General features: G+C 36.2%; 1 protein-coding gene and 1 long non-coding RNA gene across 2 annotated transcripts in view; one reads left to right on the forward strand and one right to left on the reverse strand.

The window, feature by feature from the left end:
- yjefn3 (YjeF N-terminal domain containing 3) overlaps positions 1-20,974 on the forward strand; it is a 75,165-nt gene that overhangs the window by 586 nt on the left and 53,605 nt on the right. The window lies entirely within an intron of this gene.
- LOC141380303 (uncharacterized) lies at positions 366-13,964 on the reverse strand. Its single transcript, XR_012398126.1, has 4 exons — positions 13,454-13,964; positions 11,577-11,656; positions 4,487-4,619; positions 366-4,332 (listed from the first exon to the last, which is right to left on the reverse strand). It is a non-coding gene; the product is annotated as an uncharacterized lncRNA (long non-coding RNA).

Raw genomic sequence — 20,974 nt, forward strand, 5'->3', positions numbered from 1 at the left:
TTGTAGGATACTGATTCAGCAGAGTGTAACTGGAGAATCTCTATAAAAACGATACAGAACAAATGGTGTTTTGATCATGAGCCTGAGCGGCATGAGGTTTGCTTTCCTGGCAAAAGAGGCCCTTGAAGCTCTTCACACCAGCCCACGGTGTTTAGAATACACTGGTCGGCAAGAGACGAAGCAAATTATACACTTTAAGGGAGTACGGAATAATAGGATTTAAGGATTTGAGGTTTAACGGCGTGAATTCAGGGGAGATTAATGTTTCTACTGTTACTTAAACCCCCAAAAATGTTGATTTTGTATGGATTCATCACACAGTGAGAACACAAACAATTGGCATTGTTTTGTATAGTTTTTTATTTAACATACTGATTTGTAGTGTATATCCTGGGATTTGTATGTGTTAATGGCCCCTGTGTTCTTTTATTGATGTCAGGTATTGACGCCGATACCAAGACTGACAACCCTGGGTTGGAAAAAGATGGGTTTTCAGGTCGCCATGCTGTTTGTCCCGTTTTGTGTGTGGATTGCTATTTAAAATTCAATCATTCATTAATTTTCCTTCGGCTTAGTTCCTGATTTATCATGGGTCACCACAGCGTAATGAACCACCAACTATTCTGGCACATGTTTTACTCAGCGGATGCCCTTCTAGCTGCAACCCAAGTACTGGGAAAGCTACTTATAATTATTGTACAGTGGTCCCTCGCTATACTGTAATCCTGCGCATTGTGTTCTGCGTCCTGATTGGCTGTAGACCACTGTCAATCAATCTCCAAATCGTGTCTCCTGTACAGTACAGAATGCGTTCAGCTTGCTAAATCTATTTAATTTTCGATCGCTAGCAGTGTGACTGATGTGCTGTACTGTATGTTTGCAAGTTTTGTCTCCACAATGTCAACGAAATGTTCTTTACCGTTATATGCACCTGTGGTATTACCCAAAAGGCAGAGGAAGATGCTAACCATGGCACAAAAAGTTGAACTTCTGCACATGCTAAAGGGTGTTAGAAGTTTCGCGGCTGTAGGGCGCCATTACGGAATAAATAAATGAAGATCAAATGTTTTTGTTATTTGGTTTCATTCTATAATACTGGACTCATTTTTCTACGAAGGTTTGAACTTCGAGAGTGTTTAAACAAGAGATTTGTTAATGCCTGTTTGAGAAAAGTGTGTGTAGTGAGAGGTTTTACAGCCTTAAAAAATCTATAATAATTGTAAAAAATAAAGCTGACTACTTCGGATTTTGCCTATTGCAGGTTATTTTTAGAATGTAACTCCCGCAAATAACGAGGGACCACTGTATTTAAAAAGTTATATTTTTGATAAATTATTTTACTATTTGCAGGCTATGAGAGTTACATTATTTACTGCAAATGTACAAGACTTCCTTAGTTGGACACTATAAGCTAGGAGAATAACAAATCTATTTACACTATAAACCTGTGTATTTGATTTTGATGATAAAATAGAGAAATAAAGACCAGTTTAAATTACAAATACCATTTTGTGTAACAACGATGTTTTGTTCACGCAGATTCATACTACATGCTGATACATGCCAGACCAGTAAGTGGTGATTTAACTTTGCAAAAACAAAGCCAACAAAACAAACAGTAGTATTACAATATTGTTAAACTTTTTTCGTATGGATTTAAACTTGTTTTTTAAGGCCCCTAAAATGACAAAAGTTTTTCATTTTTAGTTGAATGCAAATGGTCTCTTAGATCAGGGGTTCCCAAATTTTTCAGCCCACGACCCCTTAAATAACAATGCCAGTGACTCGTGACCCACAAATTCCTTGGAGGTGGTTATACATATACAAACGTTGCGCACATATAAAAACAAGCATATTGACAACCTGAAAAAGTTTAGCAGTCCATCAGCCATATCATTTTTATAGTCATTTATTAATTTGTTTAATATTAACCTCAACTAAAGAGACTGGGGGAAACAATGTTTTCAGCACTTTAGTCTATTCTTGGTTTAATTTTGGAGACCGTCAGTCAGAGATCATTCTCAATGTTCAGTGATGGCCTGTATTTATTTTTAATGTTTTTGATTGCCATAAAGGTGTCAGAAAGTTTAACCTGGTGCTATAAAATCAATCTGCTGCAGCTAACGCTATTGCTGTGTTGGTAATCTTACGTAACCGATATTATGAAAAAAATAATTTTAAAGCAAATGGCTTTTCATTTGCATGTTGTTTTACTGTTAAAAACTACTATTTTTTATCTTCTGTGATGTATAGCTAAAATATGGTAATTCTAATAGTTTATTTAAATTTATTTGACTTTTGGAAATCACCAAGCGCCCCCCTGTCATTGTCATGCATCCCCCACTTTGGGAACCACTGTCTTAGATGAATGCTGGTGTCTTAAAAATGGACAGTTGTGAATTTGTTGTCATTTACATCACAACACGTGTGTTTTGTAGGTCCAATCAGTACTGTCTCACATCCATTTCTGCTTTGGAGAGATTAGTGATGCCATTTTATGCCCAGGTGGCAAAAAAAAAAAAAGACTGATTTCAGACTCCTTAATAACAATTGAAATGCCGCCTTCACTATTCACTAGGTCACCTCTATGGATGCGCCAGCCCTGGTTGTGACTGTTACATGCCTGTCAACCCTCCCGTTTTCCCACGATTTTTTTGTAGTTTCCAACTTTATCCGGCTATCGTCTCGTACAGACATTTTCCCGTATTCTCCCGTCTCTCTTTTAATCTTTCTATGAAGGGTGGCAAAAAAATTTAAAGAACTGATCCTCCCTATGTACAAACTATACTGCTGAACCTCCAGAGGATGCTCCTTGCTCTTAAGTGTGAATCTGTTCTGCGCTTTCATTTTATTTTGGCATGAAAACATTTTGAAATAAATATAAAAACGACAGGATTCCCTTCATTTCCATTAAAGGCGCAGTCGCCCCTCCGATGCAATCCTCAAAACAGTCAGTTCATATAGCAGTGCATGACTGTCAGACGCACTCTATAGTGATAAATAGATGCTGTTTCTCTAACGGATTCTTTACACACGGGGGTCATTTCTTATTTTCGCATCTCAATGTTGACAGGTATGGACTGTTATCAAATTTCCACCTCTAACATCTTCTTGATGTTCTTGCAGGACAGGTGTACACTGATCTAGTCATGTGACACTGACACATTCCAATTTAAAAATGTAAATTTCTTACTTTAAAAGTCTTTCTTATATTCAACATCATTTTAGTGCTTCCAGCTAAACTTCTGGCAAAGACATGGTCTTTGCCGAGATTAAAAAATGTTACATTTTAAGCATGTGTTTCCTCCGCTGTTAAATGCATTTTGTTAAGAATAAAGTTTTGTAGCATGGTAACAGGTGTATTATGGTGTTGAACTCTTACCTGATTGCGCGTCCATCCTGTTGATATTCTCCACAGCGGTGGTTAAGCTCTATCGCTTCTGCCGGGCTCTGGGGTTTATTTATAGATCGAGGCTCCAAATGCAATAACGGAGCAGCCTGCATGATTTGTGGTTTGTTACCAGGCAATGTATTACTTCTAATGGTGGCTCCCATTAAAGTTAGATTACGGAGACAAGGTCTCGATTTACTCAGTTTGTCAAGAGTGCAACAGAAGTGTGCATGCTTTTGCCTGGGTGTAAAAAACAGGTGAGTCTGGCTGAATATTTTCGGTTAGTTCAAAGGGAATAAACACGGAGCCCTATAGGTTATCTTTCATTGATGTCTAATGCAGTGTTTCCCAATCCTGTTCCTGAAGGCACACCAACAGTACATATTTCAACCTCTTCCTTATTAAACACACCAGATTTCAACTCATCAGAACGTTAGGAGAGACTTCAAAACCTGAAATGAATAGGTCAGATAAGGGAGACATCCAAAATACTGTTGGTGTGCCTGCAGGAACAGGTTTGAGAAACACTGGTCTAATGATCCATTTAGTTGTAAGATCGTGGAAGTGGATCACTGTCACTGTTCTCAGCTGGTCAAGCAGAGTACTGTCACACTCCATCTGTCTCTTCTGCTTTGATGACACAAAATATTTGATGCACCATCAATCCTGATCTATCAAATGTGATGCAGCAAACTCTCAAGCCCACACAAGGACCATTAAAGCCCTGATATACTTCAACAAAATCAAAGGACCAACTGGTGTGATGTAATTTCACACAAAATCAGGCCAAAATGGAGTTCATTTGAGGAGTTCGAAACAGCTTGCCAGAGCAAACTATGTAGATAGTTTATTAGGAAGTAATATGTAGATGTGTCTCCGGGTGCTTCTCAACTCTTACTTGTGCATCCTTGTGTCACCTCGCTTTTCTTGCTGAAAAGCATCTTACATAAAAAAAACACATTTACAAGAAATTAATGCTTAATATTCACAATTACGTGTCTGATTGTTTAACTACAATTATTGATGCATATGTGAAGGGGAGGGAGATTTTACACTCAAAGTTTAGCCAATAAAACACTTCCGCAAAGTACACACCTGTGTATCAGACGTCCTTCAAAATGGCTGATCTTGATCGGTTTCCATGTCGTAGGACAGAAGAGCGAGTAAAAGAGGAAGGATATTAAGAAGCACCCAATATCTTCTTTGAAATGGCGATCATCTTCATTTCCTATGTTCAGAGTAGAAACATAAATCCAAAAATTTGTATTGAAAAGTAGTAAATTTAAGCGAAATTAATTTAAAATAAAAGCAACACTGACACCTAAAGGGTCGTTGACATATCGCATCTAAAAAAAACACTTGGAAAGCACGAGGGTGTCGCTTCCTTCTCCATTTTCAACATGCTTTGTGCTCGTGCTCTATTGTAGTTGCTAGGCAACCATTAATCACTTTTTTCAGAGGGTGAAAAAACCATTGCTGAAGCTCTGATACAAGTTTTATTCACAAAGAAAATTAAAAAACACTGCAGTGTTCGGGTGCACGGTCTTTGTCTGAAGTAAAAAGTCTACCGAAATGTGTGCATTCCATACAGAGTATGAAGCTCATCGGTCAGTTCTTGTCACCTGACGTGCTTTCAGCATTCTAAAAAGTTGAGATGTTTTCAACTAGGTGCGCATGGAATACACAAGCACGTCACTCCCAATGTGCACACACAAGCGCCTTTATTGGAAATAATGCACACATGCACCTTTATTGGAAATAATTAACTTGCACATACAAAATACGCGATATGTGAAAGGCCCCATTTAAAATAAAAACACTTTTTATAATGTTTTTTAAATAAACATAACATGACTTTACTTGAATGTCGAATTCTAGAGCTCATGCAAACATCCACATCACTATTATCAGATGTTTCAGTCTGATCTCACAAGGAAACGTACGTATTTCACGTTTTGTCAGATTAGTGGCTAATTTATACGAATTCGTTTGGGTTTAGTTCGATTTTAAAAAAGAGGCGTGGCTCCCAACTCTGCCCCTAAACACAACCATCATTGGGGGATGAGCAAATTGTATTAAATTTTATGAGATTGTACAAACGTATATGAATTAGCCACTAAATGAAAAAGTTACAAATTGTTGTGAGATAGCGTTGAATTTTTTTTAAATGATGTTTTCTTATTGCCATAATTTATGTATCTTTATTATACTATAAATGGCATTTTAATAAATGCATTATGCATAAAATATTTACATATCCAAATGCCACTCTCAGCATGAGAGTGATGTCGGGATGTTTGCTAACAGAGTCCTGCTTCTCCAGTGCCATCTCATGGCAGTTCGTTCATTTTATTAAGCGGCCAATTCATATGAATTTTGCATGACTATGATTTAATTTGTACAATGTAGTATGAATGGCTCATTTATGATGGTCAGTGGTGGGGTTTGGTGCCACACATCTTACATATTTGTAGGGCTGAGCTTGTATGAATTTGTACAAATTAGCCATTAAACTGACAAAACCTAAAATAGTTAAGTTTCCTCGTGAGATCAGGCTGGCTTCTATTTTAAACTTAAAATGGACTTAAAATTATATGACCAATATACAATCATCAAAACTGCTTTGTAATACTGATTTAAGTACTGAACTTGTTTCATGTTTATTTAAAGATCCTTAATTCCAATTCCGACCCGTTTTTATAATTTTTTATGTGTTTGTGATGTATATGTCTAAATAAGGATAAAATACATTTAGATAGGCTGTTTTACATATAGATCCTATCAAGCAAACATTACTAATTGAAAAACGCCTCACTTGATGCCCCCATGGCTAGCATTTTAAAGGCCACTTAGTTTCTATTTCTGTTTGATCGTGTCAGGTAGCCCCGCCCACAGTAAAATACCATTCTACATCAAAAATGGAAACGGGCGAATTAAAGGGATAGTTAAGTCACTTACATAATAAGATAGTTCACCCAAAAATCTAAATTCTCTCATCCCTTCATTTATTCCAAACATTCATTTATTTTTGTAAACCTGTTACCACTGACTTCCATATTTGTTTTTCCTACTATGGAAGTCAATAGTTAACCTGTTTTTATCTTTCTTTAATTAATTTTTTTTAACATAAGTAAGAAACTCATAAAGGTTTGGAAACACTAGAGGGGGAGTTCATAGAGAATAAAATTACATTGTGTAGTGAACTACCACCTTTAATGGATTTTACATCCAAACACAAGTCACTGAAGTCATGAAACACGATGGGTGGTGTTCGTTATATGCTATTTCAAAGCTGTCATTCGTTACCATTTCGAGAGAATGCGTGAGCGGAGAGTACTATTCTGATTGGCATGTTTTGTGTTGAATTGCATCATGTCAGGTCTTATTTTGGCATTTATTATGGCATTTATTATGGATTTTCGCTTTTGCTATCACTGGAAGACATCAGGTTGTGTTACGAGTGATAAGCTAAAAACCATAGCCTAATAATTTAGGAAATGGCCAACTTATTTTATAAAAGTATGCAAAAAACAATTGCTTTATCAGAATACTGTACATCGTTCACGTTAAAACCAGATTTATAGTGAAAGCAAATAGTCAATTTCGATTTTTACATGCACAGTAATTAAAACTATAAGTTTTCATAACTCTCTTGGAACAGATTTTATCTTTTTATTATTAAGACACTAAAAGAACAGAGCGGCAAATAAAGTGCTTGTTTTTCTCTTGTAAGAGGAGGAATTTAATGTTGGCTTTATTTCAGCCCTTTTTTGCTTATCCACCCGAGAACTATAGTCCACCTGAGTCAGCTCGTATAAAGCCTCATTTATTGAGCTATAAAGAGGATAGATTAAAGCATATATCACAGTAAAACGCCATTTCCTTTATACTAAAACCGACCAGCTGCTTTTTCAAATGGAATCTCGGTTAGCTGTCTTTTATATGTTAATCAGCCTAAGAGATCTCACCATATCAACATACATTGAGTGCTTATATATGATTGATTCCCCTCCAACCACTTCCCCCCCACACCCCCCGCCCCTTCTAGGGTTGAATGAGGTGGTCCGCTTTTTTTTCCGCTTTGACACGTATAATGAGTGTCATCACTGCTTGAGGTTGAGGCTGTGAAGTGGGGGCTGTTGGATAAGACTGACAGTGTTTCGCTTTTCTCCTCCTGATGTGTTTAATGAGTGTCTTCACTGCCAAGCTGCTGCGTAATTAAGTGCCTGTATTTCTGATAGACGAAGTGAAATGCTACTGATGGGGGCTGGGCTTGTTTACGAGGAAAACACCTCTTCCTCTGTGTGGCCGAGGTGTCCTCAAGTAACTGGGAAAATGAGCTTGATTAAGATGCCCTTGAGTAATTGTCCTCTATTTCCGTTAGCTTCTACCTCTTTCATTTTTAACTCGCTTCATTTAAACTCCCTGAGCGCATGTTTTAGTCAGGATTGAGTCCGAGAATAGAAGCGAGATGTGCATTTATTTTTTTGTAATTCTCTTTTTTATTAATCTCAAATAGACTTCTATCAGATATAGGAATATACTTAAATTTATAAGTACATACTGTTCATCTAGTGTCACATTTACATATATATTATACATATACCTATGTAAATGACAATAATTTAAACTGAGGTGGAGAAGAAGTTCATGTTTGGAGCGAGTAATCTATCCAAAGGCAGCTAATTCCGCTCCTCCTTTAATGCTCCTGAGATTGTGTTGTGAATAAAATATAGGATAATTTATAATTATACTCAATAAAAGAAACACAAAGATGTATTTTGAAGATTTAACTCAAAGCAATAGGCAGGAATTAGTATCAACATCTGCATAAACAGATGAGTTTTATAAGGTTCGCTGATGTTCTTTTACTCAAGAAGAATGACAGTAAGAGTTGAGTAATATGACAATGCATAAATGTTACACAAATTCAGCAGTTTACATGTGTTTGTTACCTCATTACAAACATATGTAGCATATTTCACAATATACACTTTAAACTAACAAAAGATACATTTATACAGAACTTATATCTCTTTGGGGTGTTGCTGAATTATTTCTAATCTGTATATCCAGCATTTTGTGTTTTCATAAGGTTCAAATTTGTACCAAAAAGTTTCATATTAATACCTCAAGGGTACATAATAATACCTAAGCAGTACAAAAGTCTTCCTCAAACTGTTTTAGGTACTACTATTTACTTTGATTTACCAATATGAACCTTTAAGTACAAACGTGTAACTTTTGAAAAGGTACCCCAGTGACAGCTTACGTCCCTTTATTTCTGAAAGTGTAGGAAACTTTGTTGCCAAGCAGTCTTAGGCATGCATATTTATGATATTAATATTTTGCTTGGCCTATTTTTCACCAGGAGTTTACACTCACTGGCACTCACTGGATGTACATGAAAATGAGGAAACAATGGTGTTTGAGGCTCACAGTCATTTCAAGGTTTGCATGCCTATGTATATCCATATGTTAATTTTCAATAGACATTTATTGATGCGAGAAATGATTTCTAGAAAGTGGTTTAATCTCAAGTTCTTTGCATTTCTTAAAACTTCAAAATTCCAGCATAGTAGTCTATAGCCGCGTTTCCACTATTGCGCCTAAAGCCAGCGAGTCAGGGCGAGCCAAGGCCAGTCGCATTTCCACTGTCACTTTCGGGGCCTAATCGGGCCAAAGCGGGGCTTTCTTGGGGCCAGCGGCCGGCCTTTTTCGGCCCGCCGAATACCTTGGGCTAAAGAGGGCCAAATGGGGCTTCGGGGCGGAGTGAAAGGAGAGGCGGGCACAGTTTTCCAATTGCACATGAGTACATGCGCCAAACAAATAAATAAATAAATAAAATAAGGGAAAGAAAACATTTAGCCCTTTAGGCTTGGGTCTTTTTGCAAACGATCACCCTTATGTTTCCCTTTTAAATGTAAGGGTGTTGCATAAAATAATATAATTTATAGTGACGTTCTTTGCTGCGTCCTCCTTGATGTTTCAATAACGCATAATAAACTTTACACCATATTAAAGACACAGCAGACAGTAAAGGTTTTCGAGAGTTTTGTCAAGTTTAAAAGGTGTGTTTGAGCATGTTTAGATGCCTGTATGTGTGTTTGAGACCAAGCAAGAGCGAGCGGCTTTTTTTTTTTTTTTGGAGATAATACACAATATAAATACAACAGAAAGGCATAAAACATAACAAATTACGTGCCCACTTTCATAGACTTTAAACAATATAGTGTCATATCTTGATAAAATATAAGCTATATTATAGCTAAGCTATATTGAAATATAATTTAAAGAATTACAAATATCGGATATGATAAAATCGCATTAAATAAATAAACCAATATAAAATAAACAAAAGCTAGCTAGAACAATGTAGCCTATATACAATACATAAATCAAACCGTTTAAAGCCACATATAACTTTCATTTAACAAAGATCTGAAAAAAATATTTTAGATATTTTCTAAAAACAAACACCGGAGAAGAGTCTAGCCTACCTTTTTTTCTGTCACCCAGTCCTGCACACCGCTCGCTGCTTTAAATGCATTGGGGAAAAGTCCAAACACAAAATGTGTTCTGTGTCCTCAAACAAGTGTTTATGTTTTTATATGACGTAGTCAAATTTATAAATGAAACTTTAAATGAAGAGCTTTAGTGAAAACCTGCTGAGCGCAAGAAATATGGCTATATTTTATTAGGCTACTCGCTCTTGTGCTGAAACACTAAACACTGCGCTGGGTCCCTCCGTTAGTGGCAAGAGCACTCGATGCTCAGTGCCAACAGTTGGTCAGTGAGTAAACAAATGTAATGAATGGAAATACACAGGCCCGTGCGTATAGACATATAATGTACTGCTGTACAGTAACGGGTATTTTGTTTGTTCCGGCTGTCTTCATTTTAATGGTTTTGTTTAGTGATGATTAAATGGTGTGTTTTATCTGTCTTGATTCCCGCTGAAATGGGGGGTTGTGTGACGTTTGATTCGGGGACGTTCTGTGGGCGGTGTTTGTGTGACGCGCTGCGAGCTACTAGCCCGACAGTGAAAACGCGACATTATTTCTGCATCATTACTCAACCTCCAAGGTGATTGGCCCGGCCCGGCCCGATAAAAGCCCTGGCTTGCACTGGCCCTATAGTGGAAATGCGGCTAATGAGTGCTAAAGGGGGTTTGTGTGTAATTTCAGTACCCGAGAGGTAATCGCGCAGGAAACACATCAGGTATGTGATGTATAATCACTGAAGCAAGACTCTTGGATTACAGCATGTAGTGAGAAACCATCAACTGTTATAGGAATCGATAGGATTTTTTTTTTTTTTTTTCACGAGCACATGGTACGATTTCCATTAGCAGAGAACAGCTGCAAGTCAGAGGCTGATATATGGCCAAGTCTCCATAGAAACTGTGGGACTGCAACATACTCCTATGATGTCCACATACATATTTGACAACATGGCAGTTTCCTGGAGAATGAGGAGCACAATTGGAGCAGTTGACCAGGCAAACATGAATTTTCACTTGAGTTGTATTAATTATATTTGGAGTCTTGTCCAGATTAAACATCCGGAATGTTCTGCTTCAGCTCAAGCTCTTTTGTGAAGTTTGACGATGTGGATGGGCAACATTTTAGCTGTTTTTTGTCACTGTGCCTGTCTTAAATTGTCCCTTTTTGTTTTGCCAGAGACAGCGTAATTGGGTTCACCGTCTCGCTCGGTTGGCCTTATTACAAAGCCATTATTCTGTGGCAAAAGCTGACAGTCTGGAAACCCAAAGTTACAATTTGGCCCCATGTTTCCCTCTGTTTTATAAACATTCTTGGTTTATATCCCTCAAATGTCATATCAGGCTGTCTATTTCCTTAACTGAATACATACTGATTATTATCTGTTGAAAGTGCTGTTTGTTATTAATTAAATTACCTAATGATTATTTTATGTATTATGTTACAAAATAAATAGTCATAGTTCAATAATGTGGTCAAATGAAGTGCAAATGTTTAGTTATTGTATGTTTTTAATTAATAAATTGGCTTTTTTTAGAACAATAATCAACTCAGTCTAATTATTAGAAAAACAGGCATTTTTGATGCACTATATATTACTTGTGATTGTGCCTGTCATAATATCCATTTTTTGTGTTATGCTTTATAGCACCAGAATGTAAATAAATAAAAAAATTCCTTACATTTATAAAGCGAGTCTCTGGACAAAGGGCTTTACACGTTGGGGCCATCTTCACGTTCACCACCAGTGTGTAGCATCTACCTGGATGATGATGTACGATAAACGACTTAATTGTGATTTTAAGACCATTTTGACACTATAATAGCATCATAATACAAGGACACTCTTCCAAAGAACACTACATATTATTCTTAAGAATATTTCATTTAATTATAATTAACATTTTACCAAATTGTATTTATTACTGAATCAAAATATGAAAATGTATATCCTAAACAATAATGTTAATAAACAATAAATGTACGCAGAATGTTCTTCACTGCAAACACACAATATTACCCTCAATCAATTCTTTTGTGCAAATGTAAGTTATAAATCTCCAGAGGAAAGAGGAAAATTAGTCTGAAGTGAAAAACATTCCATGAGTAAGCTAGAGAAAGTGATTTAGTTCTCCTCTCCATACTTTATGTGAACCCAGCATTAGGCCCATACAAAATATTCTAACGTGATGATGTCCATCCCAAGCCAGTGTACAATACTTCACCCCTCCTGTGAATCTGTGCGTGTAGTCAGAACCAATGAGCAATGGACATTAACGCACAAAATAATGGTCAATAATTATTTACAGACAGAGTGATGAAGCCAGTTATGATATGGGGATGGTTAGGAGGACCTGATGGACAGAGGTCAGATGACAGATTTGGCCAGGATGCCGGGGTTAAACCTCTACTCTTTTTCGAAAGACATCCTGGAATTTTTAACGACCACAAAAAGTCAGGACTTCGGTTTAACATCTCATCCGAAAGACGGCACTCACTGAGCAGTATAGAATACCCATCACTATACTGGGGCATCCGCTTGTTAAGTGGTGACGTGTTGGTGACTTATGTAATACTGTTTTCGGGTCCAAGCCGCCACTAATTTGAGCTGAGAAATCATTCGTTTATGATCACTTTTTATTCATATTGCACATTAAAGTTAATTTTATATAAAGCCATAGTGTACACAACAATCTCTGGGCTTGCTGCATCACATAATCACAAAATTTTAACAATTTATAAAAAAAATAATTACTTTCTGGCCATTGGATACTAGGCATGGACATATTTATTGCGATCGTGATTTTCGAAAGTATTAAATCACTTTGTAGATGTTTATTATTACCATTTCACGAGTCTTCCCATTCAGTTGAATAGAGCGATTGGATGTGGAAGCCGATTCGCGTTACATCACACTTAACAAGCGGATTAGGACCCACACAGACCATAGGTTGGGTGCCCCCTGCTGGTCTCACTAATACCACTTCCGGCAGCAACCTAGCTTTCCCACGTGGTCTCCCAACCAGGTACTGATTGGGTGCAGCCCTGCTTAGCTTTAATGGGCGACCATGTGAGAGTTGCAGAGAGGTAGCTAACATGATAATAATGCATCAACTTTCCCTGTCCTGTTAAAAACGTATATTTTAAATTGTAACATTATTAGAAAGTAGACTAGATACAACACTGGTCATTTAAGCATCCTGACAAGTTTAGCATAGTAACAGCGGCTCAGCCAATAGCATCAGTCTGGGGGCAGAGCTATTTGTTTGTCTAATCAGTTATACTCTTTGCCATCATATAATCATTGCTGTCACTTCAGGGAAATCAAAGTACATGTTGCCATTTATTTTAGTGTCTTGAATAATCACTTCTGTCTGCTTCTCGGAAAAGACAATTCCCATCACCACTCTTTATTCACTGACAAATTAATGCTGAATTTCCCATTAAAACCAATTCATCTGTAAAGGGAGAAAGTCGCTGTTGGGTTAACACATGTCTCGTTGTCTTGTATTTTTTGCTAAGAGAGAACAAAACGCTTCTTAGAGTAGAAATCACTGACCTTTATCAGGCATTTAAAGCTCATCATCTGCATTTTTTGATGTGGATGGGCTCAAGGCGGCTTGATGTCTTGTGATCTGAATGAGCGTGACTGAGGGTGAAAGGAGACCTGCTCTCCAAGCCGCTAGCGATCTGCTGATTAGCGCTCCAGCTAATCACAGTCAACAATCAACATGTGGCGGCCTTCGGCAGCTCTGGCGCGGGGAGGAATATATTTATTTGACCCTGCTGGAGGTCTAGAAGCAGATGTTACTGATCTATTCATCACCGCTGACCGCTGCGCCATCACACTGAGGCACTTAATGTTGCATTCTGGCTGCAGTCAATCCAGAATTAACTATTCTTCATTTTCTTTATTTTACAATGTTAAAATTTTCATCTGTTGTCCCTGGAAAGACATTTAAATTGTCACCCTAGAAACATTACAAAAATTCTACAATAAATCAAGCATAACTAAGAAGCCCTAAAATGGACATAGTTAAATAAATCATAATAAAAAGAAAATCAATTCTAAAACCCCAACATTATGTAAAAGATATGAGTTGTTAAAACTTATTTAAACAACAAATCATTAAGTCAAATTGTTAATTTCAAATATTTTTACTACAAAACCACAGGTTGAAGTTAAGAAAGTTTAAAAGATTTTTTGTATGCTAAATAAAACAAATGTTTCAGTCACATCTAATTTGGGGACTTTGCAATAAAACAAGCATTTGATGTTACATTTCTGAAATATTTAGGGCTCTATCATACAACCGGTGCAATAACACGCAAGGCATGTAGGGCATGATTTGTTGCTGTTTTCAGACCAGCGCAACTGTCATTTTCTCATTTTGTGAACTGTATATTCATTATAGATCATATGCAACTGTGGAACATTAAAAACAAATTAACATTGCGTTATACATTTTTGCATACTGCTTTTGTATTGCATTTATTGTTATTGTTGTTTTTGTTGTTGTTGTTGTTGTAATAATATACTACAATTTAAACAAAAACATGGAGACAAAGTTATTTGAAAAAAAAAAACAATTTGTGTCCTTAAAATGTTTATGGATAACAGTACATTTTGAGAAATACAGTTTGTTTGTCTTTTTAATATTTAGTTTACTTAAAAGTAATGAACTTTTAAGTTGACTGAAACAAAAATACTTTTGTAATGCATGTTCTTTTTTTCCCTGCGTTGTGCTTCACCCAGAAGCATGCAACACTGTGTTTTGGTTCAATCCTTAAAAGTAAAACAAACAAATGTACAAGTTTTATGTAAAACTAGACGGAAATGCAATCCAGGCTCATTCTGAAAACCTACCACTATATCAATTTTGGAGTTTTTGCGAATCCACCAGAGGCTGCTGTGTATGCTTTTTGAGATCTCAAATTTCTCTTGTGAGTGCCATTCGTGACTGCTGTTCTCATGTAAATCCACCAGAGGCCGCTGTCAACTGACCAATCAACTGACCCACCCTCCTCCTTCCCAAAACCCAATCAATAGTGTTTTAAAAAGCACCGATTGCCCCGCCCAGCCACTTCCCTAAAGCTAACCAACAGTTTTAAAAAGCAGTTCAAAAAGTGAAAAGCCCTCGCCTGATTTTTACCACATTTTCAGATATACCACATTTTCTCTTTGTTATTTTCTTGTTTATTTTATTCTTTGGATTCTGTTTTTGTCTTACCTGGCTTCTAGAACCATTCTTCACTGGACTCGAACTTCATCATCGTGGTCAACTCCTCTTTGTGTCTCAAGTCCGCTGACATACATGGCAAGTTAACTGGACAAACTGGTAACAGTGGGAAAGCCTTAGCACCGGACCGCACTGTAGCGTTCATTTTAAAGATGAAGTGCAGCCTACATACTTCTGGCTACATAATCTGCGATCTCCAGAAATGTATATAGGGCTACATTTTCAGAATGAGCCTATGTTGTGGAAATGCTGATATTTACTGAGATATCTTTATGTTTGGTTTACTTTTTCTCAACTTTTCGGTAACAAAACTAATATATATATATATATATATATATATATATATATATATATATATATATATATATATATATATATATATATTAGTGCTGTCAAAATTAACACTTTAACGCATGCGATTAATTTGAAATAATTAACGTGTAAAAAAAATTAACGCAGTTGCAGTTTTTTTTTTTATCCTGTTGTGCCCAGGGGCAGACCGGGCAGTTTCCTGCTGCGCCGACGTACTTTTTGGGCCGGGCTGATCATCTTCTTATGATGTGATCAGCCCATAGAACACTTAGCAGTCTGTCATGTTTTTCTCCCTAAGTGATTGACGAGCTGTCACGCTCCTGTGAGCTGTCACGCTCTGAAAGTGAGATGTTTCTTTTCCGGATAGAGCGACCATGTGACATAATCTGCAGCCCATTGGGTCTTTTCTTTATTGACATTGAGCTGACCCAATCACAAACTTCCATGTTGGGCTCTGTGTAACGTAGGTGTGTATTTGTCAAAATAGTCGAGAGTAAAGCTTGTTTCTCAAGCGCGAGAGAGCAGAAGCGGAGAGCAGGCATTTGACTTTTGCGTCTGCAAAAGATCGCACAGATCAAGTAACCTATCTGTACAAATAAATATACTTTTTTTTTTTTTTACTTTTAATCTGCACCACGGCCTGCGGAAACTTCATCTTATGTTGTTTCCTTAACGTGCAAGTCTTTATTTTCACAAATGATAAAGAATGTCTGCTTCACACGCTCTATGAGGGGCGTCAGTCATGTATTTTAAGATGCACTCGGTCAGAAGACAAGCGCATGAGATATCATGACATTGTGTTTTTGATCGTCAGCATGATGTAGGCTTATAGTGACAATAATATTTATACAATATGGTTATGATATTTATACATGACCAAACTAGTGTGCAACTTAAGCAACTTTTCTTTACATTTAGTTTTGTAGTTCTGCCAAACAAATATTTGTTGCAGTTTTCAATTGTTTAAGTTAATTTGATTGACAATGTAAAAGCTGTTAGCTACGTTTGATGTTTCATTGTTGAGTTGAACATGTTTTTAAGGGTCTCTGATACATTACTTTTATTATTTATCTTTATTTTAATAATTATCATTAACTGTGTGCATCAGCAGGCAGTTTTTATGTTCATTATTTATTAGACTCCCTTAAAACACACAGGCACACACATTTCCAGTGTGGATTATAATTTTATTATAATAATAAATAATTAAAAAGTTTTTAATTTGTCAACTCTCGTTATTTCCTATATATGGCTTTTGTGCTTTTATAGAGTGGGAGTTGGTAAACATACTCAAGGGCGTGGGGTGATGGGGAGCATTTTGATTAATGTATTGGGCCGCTCTGGTCCAAAATGCCAGGGCCGATTATTTTGTCCCAGTCCAGTTTGTATTCAATAATTTATTATTATTTTTTTTTAATAATTTTTCATTTTCCATATCTGCAATGCCTGTATTTTGGCATTTTTTTGCAGTCCACTTAGAATCCAACATGGAAATCAATGTTTTCTTTATTGGCATTGATTGTTTTGAAATTCAAAGGGCTTTAACATGCCTGTGTTTTAATTTCTATAATAAATATGGCTGTCAAGCCAGGATCTTGATGGTTTATTGTGGGTATGTTGTTTACATGAAGAAATCTGTTTTACAAGTTAAACAAAAACTCTAACAATGAATTATGTTTTGAATTTAAATAGTATTTGTCTTGCGTTTAAATTAATTTTACATTCAAATAGCCAAGATTACAAGTTTCAGTCTTTTAAATGCGATTAATTGCAAATATTTTTTTTTAAAAGTGCGATTAATTAGTTTTATATATATATTTATATATATATTTATATATATATTTGTATATTAGGCTAATTTGTGCGAATTTGTATAAGTTCAGAGGTATGAAAATGTACAATTTTAAAAAGGAGTCGTGGCACCCAACCCCGCCCCTTAACCTAACCATCATTGGGGAATGATCAAATTGTGCTAAATAATACAAATGAGATTGTATAAATTCATATGGATTAGCCACTAAGTCCAGAAGTTACGAATTGCCGTGAGATTTTTGGCTGTTCATTTACATGACAATGCAATTTTGCGTCAAAACATTTCAAAACTGCACTGGCCTGTATATTAAACCCAAATAAAACACTACACAAACTACAATCAGATTGCGGTCCATTAAATATTGCATAGGATCATGCTAATGTTTTAATTCTGCTTTACAGCGTTGTAAAAATATGTTAATACCATAAAGCATGATGACAACCTTTTCACAACTTAAAAAAACCAACAGCTTCACTAGCCTAGCATGCTGTCAGCGAAAAGCTAAAGCAGCATTGGAAGAGGTGTTTAAATAGTAGTAATAGCCATCACTGTTTGCCTTAATTACAGAGAAAACTTGGCTTGGTTATGCTCTCCCACACAACACACATTTTCCATAATGAGTCTCCCCATGTTCCAGCAATGAAGGAAAAAAAACCAACACTAGATCATAGCAGGGATTTGCCAGCCCTGTACAGCCATTTTTAACTCATCCCTGTGAGTAAAAATCCCAGTTATAGGCAAAGCAGACTCATTGTTCTGCTGTAAGCCAGCAGCTACAATTGTGTTTTCTCTTTATTAGAGCCTCTGGGAAAAAAACATCAATAAACAAGGCTGGCAGGATCTCGTAAATATCTCATAAAATTGACAAAATGCCTTGGTCTGTGACCTTTGGGAATGAGTTTTTTGTTGTGGTTAAATCAAGCACATTGTGATGCCTTTTTATTATTGATTGGCACAGTTTAATGGGATGAAAAAATATATACCAAAAATGGTAGTTGTGTTTTGTAGGTTTTCTTTGATAACTATAGTTGTGCAAATTATTAATTGCTAAAATTCATATATATATATATATATATATATATATATATATATATATATATATATATATATATATATATATATATATATATATATATATATATATATATATACAGGGCTCATCAATAAGGACTGCCCTATGGCCCGGGGCCAGTGTGAGAGACGCTTGGGACAGTAGACAGGATTATTACTGGCCAGACTGGGACAGTGCAGCCTTGTCACTAAAGTTTAATTTGCCTGCGACTACTTGTCAATTGTGTGCATTTTAAGCTTGTGCTTTTTAGTCTTAAAATGCTATACCTTCTCTGTGATGTCGTAAACACCATATTGCTTTTCGGATCCTCTTATCTTGATGTTTGAGCATGTAATTTTTTTCCGTAACCTGGTAACAACCAGTACAGCGAAGAGACGGCAACATGGCGGCAAGATCAAATTATGAGGCTAAAATAAAATGTCTGTTTATAATGTCTTGGAAGAAGACATTTACATGAGAACACAACAAAAAAATGAAGCAATTTTTTTTTCTATTTCTTTTTTTTTTGCACAATATGCCAGTCAGCCACATTTGTTAAATAATTTCGAACTGCAAAAAAAATACCTCAATTTTTTCCATACTGCTTTTTTTGTTTGCATAACACTAAATGTTGCTCATTATAGATTTATTAACATTTTTAAATATTGAAATTTAAAATATGTGGCTAAAAAAATAACTATCAACTTTTTTTTGTTTGTTTTTTTGATGGGGCCAGTGAAAATTTTGGCTGGGCAAGTGAAAGTCTGAACCATTCACCCGATCAGACCAGTAGAAAGAATCCTTAGCGTTGAACCCTGATACATATATATATATATATATATATATATATATATACAGCAGTTCTGTCTGGTTCTTGGATCCGATTGGTTGATAGCCGTGCAATATTTTGCCAGTAACATCACACAAAGGCCTCTTTACCCTTCACCTCTGTGTATTACTCCGCCAACATACAGCCAGCAACAAGCAGAAAAAGGCTACAGTTTGACAAATATTACTGTTGTTAGACAACAAAATGTACTTTTGAGGCTTCTTTTTAGTCAAGAATGTAGCTGTTTAGATTGCAACTATGAAGTTTATTTGTAAGAATAGTGCCTATTTTAAAATATTTACTATTTCTGAAAGAGCTCCTCGGCAGCCATTAGCCTGCCATAGTGTAGTAAACCAAAGACGGTTGACGTTGTCTATGGTGCCAGGACCGCATAATAAGCCCTTGCTTAGATTAAAACTCTTGTGTGTTTTCTTGAGCGCAAAGCTAAAAACGGAAGCCTTACTGTTTTTAAGGTGGACCCGATAGAGTCAATAGGAAGCTGCGAATTAGAAGCTGGATTCAGCCTCGTCCCTCCTTATCGCAAACACAACAGCAGTCTGGTAGTGATTGCGATGCTTTTTTCGAGGTTAATCATTCTGATATTGTAACAGTTGCTTAATGATATGCATTGTGTATAAATGTCTCCTTTAAGAGGACTTTTTCTGTGGTTGTTTTTCCTTTGAGATGTAAGTACGCATGTATGGGAGCTTAGTTCAGTTCTGGCGAGCTCTGAGAAGTGTGTGATGGTCGCTCTACCGTTGTATCATTCTTTTATTCCAATAATGTAAAATTTTATTTTGCGATGGATGTTTGAGTGTCTTTTTCTTTTGCCTACTCATTGTCGTTGACTGGCATGTATGTAGTTGACAGCACTTGAGAGAAACGCATAAAGTCTGATAGGAAAAACGAAATAGTTTCTGTCTCTTTTTTTTAATCTTTAGTCTCCGGGTAAACACTGGGACACCTGTCACCCATCACAATACCAACAGCAACAGAGAAATACTGTAGACTGTAAGGGAGATATCTCTGTAGACGAAATAGACAAAATCAGCTGTTTTGTCATCACTAGACATTACGCTATAGAGAATCATTCAAACACTAGCTCTAAAATGACGTTGGTGAATTAGTAACAGCTTCTGCTGTTCTGATGTCAGCTGCAGATGTGAATGAATGGCGGAAGAAAGTAGTTCCTAATACAAAAGGGTTTTAGATTCTTCGTGTTTAATTTTTTTTTGTATATACAAGATTGGGCCGTCGAACTGTTGTATTAACACAATATCGCACTTGTAGCAGTGCGATGTGGCTGTATATCAGCACTGGTGAGACGCTAAGGCACGAGGCAGCGCACCCTTCCCACCAGTGCTGATATACAGCCATATCGCACTGCTACAAGTGCGATATTGTGTTTATACAACAGTTCGACGGCCCAATCTTGGTGATATTGCTCTTATATATATATATATATATATATATATGAAAATATATATTATGAAAATGCTAACTTTAATTTTGTATGCAATTAGTCGGGATTAATTGTTAATCAGCATTAAACTAAAAGACGTCCTCACTCTGTGACCTTTGGGAATTTGATTTAGTTGTGGTAGAATTAGGCAAATTGTGTTTTCACAGTTTAATGGGACAAAAAAATAATTGAAAACTTAACATTTAAAAAAGTAATTTGCAAAAGTGGATTTCCTTAATAACTAAATTCATGCTGTTAAACAATTAATCACAACCAATTGTATAAAAGATAAAATGAGTGTGGAGGATATTTACTAATATTATGTATATATAAATACACACCTCCATGTACATATGTATCCACATGTCTAGAA

This window comes from Danio rerio, chromosome 22 (genome assembly GCF_049306965.1).
Source record: "Danio rerio strain Tuebingen ecotype United States chromosome 22, GRCz12tu, whole genome shotgun sequence".
NCBI classification, from domain to species: domain Eukaryota; kingdom Metazoa; phylum Chordata; class Actinopteri; order Cypriniformes; family Danionidae; genus Danio; species Danio rerio.